The sequence below is a fragment of the Grammomys surdaster genome, unplaced genomic scaffold (assembly GCF_004785775.1).
Source record: "Grammomys surdaster isolate TR1022 unplaced genomic scaffold, NIH_TR_1.0 333, whole genome shotgun sequence".
Classification (NCBI taxonomy): Eukaryota; Metazoa; Chordata; class Mammalia; order Rodentia; family Muridae; genus Grammomys; species Grammomys surdaster.
Window position 1 is genome coordinate 280,599 of NW_021604752.1, and position 4,375 is coordinate 284,973.

Here is a 4,375-nt window from a genome sequence, read left to right on the forward strand (position 1 = left end):
CCGGCAGGGGGCGCGCCCGCGCGGCGAATGTCTGTGATTATGGCGATGGAGGTTGCGCAGGCTCAATTATGTCCCGCCGCCCTCTGGCGTTTATGAGCTGGTTTTGGTCGCAAGGGGCTACTAGGTGGACCCTGCTGTCATTCAGCTGCCCAGCAACATCTCTGGCCAGCTGTGGGGCAGTTTGCTGGTTGACTGTCCTTTCCTTGGCAGATCTTGCAGCCCTAGCGATCTGATTTAAGTGATGTGAGGTGAGCGGCAGGACAGCACATAACTTATTTAATAGTTTTCTTCGACTAGACCCAAATTGGGTACTTACACATTTCTATTACGCCTATTTTTTTTGAAGTTTTCTAACTTGTACAAAACCTTCTGCTTCGTTTTTAAAAATGTGTTTAAAATTTATGTATAGACTCTAGGATCTTTTTTTTTTTTTTGGACACAGATGCTATTTCAGCCATCAGAGTATTCTTCCCTTTCCACCACATTCTTTACACTTCTCCCTTATGTTCCCATGTTTACCCACACCCATCCTTTACATCTAGTAACTGCTATACATACTTTCTGCCCTGTAGTTTTATATTTCCCACAGTGCTCCCTAAAAGGAATGCTAACTGTATAACCTTTTGAGTCTGGCTTATTCGGTTAGTGGACTGGAACTCCATACCCATGTTGCTCATCAATTGTTTATTCCTTCTTGAGTAATAATCTATTTTATGTATTGATATACTTAAGTTTTCTCACTCACCAACTGAAGGAATTTGGTCAGTTATGAGTAAATACAGTTCACAGTGAAAATGTATCCTTTGATAAAACCCATAGAGAGAAGGGGGTGGAGGGAGTATACCTCAATCCAATGAAAGCTACATATGACCCATAGTCAATACAATGCTCAATGGAGAAAAATGTGAGGCAATTCTACTAAAATCAGAGACAATATGAGACTGTCCATCTTCTACTACCATTTAAAATAGTGTCTGAGGTTCAAGATACAGCAACATGACAAGAGAAGGAAATAAAAAAGGTATGACTGGGAAACAAAGTCAAGTATCCCTGTCAGCCGGTGATACAATACTACACATAAGAAATCCTTAAAGTACCATCAGGAAACTAGAGCTGATATATTCTTTCAGCAAAGTGGCAGCATACAAGATTAACATAAAAATCCACAGCCATTCTATATGGCACACTAAGAGAAATCAGGGAATTGACAACAGTAAACAAACAAAAATCCCATAAGGCCAAAGAAAAATCAAGATTGAAAGACCTCCCACGCTAATGGATTCGAATTAATGTTGTGAAAGAAACCATCCTACTAAAAGCAATCTACAGGACCAATGCTGTTCCAACCAAAATTCTCATGCCATTCTTCACAGAAACTGAAAAAAAAATCATAACATTGATACAGAAGTACAAAGACCCCAGATATCCAAAGCAATCCTAGGCAAAAATAATACTGGAGGCATTACCATAACCAGTGTGTTTGTTATTGTCCTATTACAGTGAAGAGATACCACGATCAAGGCAACTTATGAAAGAACGCATAATTGGGGGGTTGCTAACAGTTTCAAGAGGGGTAGTCCACCACCATTATGGCAGGAAAAATAGCAACATGCAGTCAGACATGGCACTGGCACGGCATGGAGGTTGAGAGCTTCCATCTGATTCATTAGCAGGAGACAGAGAGGGGACTGGGCCTAACATACCTCATCCTACAAGGCAGTATCTCCTAACTCTTCCTCAACAGTTTTACCAACTGGGAACCAAACATTCAAATTTGTGAGTCAATGGGGCTCATCTAAACCACCACTTCTGGTTCAAGATATACTATAGAGCCACATTTAAGACAAACCAGCATGGTGCCAGGTGGTGGTGACACATAGCTTTAGTCCAAGCATTCAGGAGGCAGAAGCAGGAGGAAATCTGAGTTCGAGGCCAGACTCTACAGAGCATGTTGTAGGACAGCCAGGGCTACACAGAGAAACCCTGTCTTGAAAAACCACACTAAACAAAAGCAAAACAAAACAAAAAAATCAGCGTGGTACTGGCATAAAAATGCATTTAAATCAGAGAAAGAGAAGAGCCAGACATAAGTAGCACTATTACAGCCACTTAATTTTTTAAAAAGAAAAGAAAATAGCATCTTCAACAAATGGTGCTAAGAAAACTGATATCTACATGCAAAAGACTAAACTACATCCTTATTTCTGACCCTGCACAAAAACCAGCTCCATATTGACTGAAGAATCCCACAGACAATCTGAAACTACTAGAAGAAAAAATAGGGAGTGGGTAAAAAATATAGCTATAGATAAAGGCTTTCCTCAGTGGGACTTGGGTTGCTCAGGGTATATGGCCAATGACTGACTAATGGAAACTGAGGAAAGTAAGGAGCTTCTGAGCAGCAAAGGAAGTGATCAATCAAGTGAAGACATAGCTTACAGGCCATGGGATGAGAGCAAGTCTTTGCTAGCTCTATGTCCAACGGGATTACTATTAAGAACGCAACTCAAAAAAACAACAAGAAAACAAGGAGCCCAATTAAAAATGAGCCATAGAAGCCGGGCTGTGGTGGCGCACGCCTTTAATCCCAGCACTTGGGAGGCAGAGGCAGGCGGATTTCTGAGTTTGAGGCCAGCCTGGTCTACAAAGTGAGTTCCAGGACAGCCAGGACTACACAGAGAGACCCTGTCTCGAAAAACCAAAAAAAAAAAAAAAAAAAAGCCATAGATCTGAACACAGATTTCTCAAAAGAAAAAATATGTATGGCTGCTAAACACTTTAAAAAGTTCCACACCCATAGATATATGAGCATTTTCAGAATCCAAAATGGTTAAAAGTTATCGTGAGTCAATTTATTTTCCCTTTTCATCTGGGCAATCATGTCAAATGTGCTATGTGGCTAGGTTACCATTTTAGATGAACTTAATTGACTTTTAATATATACTGTTATAAATGCATACTGATTATATATAAAACCTCATATATGACAAGTTAAATTTAAGAAAAAGGTTCAGTTAGTCACTTAGTAAATGAAAATTAAAACTATGGTAAGGATGTAGAGAAAGAGGAATAATTGTTCATTGATGATGAGTGTGTAGACTTGGGCAGCCTCTGGAGAGATCAGCGTGGAGGTTCTTCAGAAAGCTAACAGAATTTCCAACTGTGCTAGCTGTCCCACTCCTGGTCATACACCTCACAGGACTCTACTCTTCTACAGAGATGTGTGGTCACTCATGATCACTGCTGCTCTTGACAATACCCAGGAGATAGGATCAGTTTATCAACAGATAAATGGGTAATGAAAATGTTTAACTATCCATCAATCCAGCCCAGCACTCCGCCTGCCCACACGCCCACCCACCCAGCCACCCACCCATCCAGCCAGCCAGCCAGCCACTCACCCACCCATACACACATATACACACACACATACACAGTGGAATTCTATTCATTTGTAAAGAAAAGTTAAATTATGGAAACTGAAGGCAAATGAATGGAACTGGAAAATTATACTTCATGAAGTAACCCAGATCCAGAAAATCCAAATCCAAATGTTTTCTCTCATTTGTGGATCATAGACTGAACTGTGTTTAACTTGGAGTACCTGAAGAAGCCAGGACACTAGAAAGGGACTATTGAAAGGGGATGTTGGGTGTTAGAACATAGGTAATGTGAAAACAGAAATGGGATGGAAAGGTTTAAACAGGGAAGAGTGTGGAAGGAAGGGGAACATGGGGAGGGTTAATCAAAATAAAGTATTATGAGAAAGCTATATGGAAACCTATTTTGTAGGCTATATGGAAACCTAAGTTAAAAAAAAAAAGGTGTAAGATATCATACTCGGCTGGATAGTGCTACTTCTAGAAGCCACTGATTAATAAACATAAATGCTAGTGCCGGGTGTGATATCTCCCTTTGAGTTGTTGACAGGAGGCTCTGAAAGCCCCCCAAACAATACAGGCTCTATCCATGCCTACTGCTGGACAGAACTTGAATACATGAATATGGGGAAAACATCTATAGGAAGGAGGGGAGATCGACAGGAGTGTGAGAGAGATAAGGGTGGCGGCGGCAAGAGTAACCACAATGTATTAAATACATAGGAAACTGAAAGAATGAATTTACTGGTTTTTTTTTTAAGGCTTGTGTTCAATATTATGAAATTTAGAATTTGATTCTGAATAGAAAGAAAAAGTCTGCTGCATGGAATGTGAGACGTTACAGGAGAGACTGAGGTGATGTCCTTCCTCCATACTGAATAGTCCACATCTAAAGAAAGCAGTGTTTGCTTGCTTGCCTTCACTTCTGGCCAGTGAGTGAATCTACCCTCTTGCTGCTACTTGTGTAGATGTGATCCTTCACTAGTAACAGACGC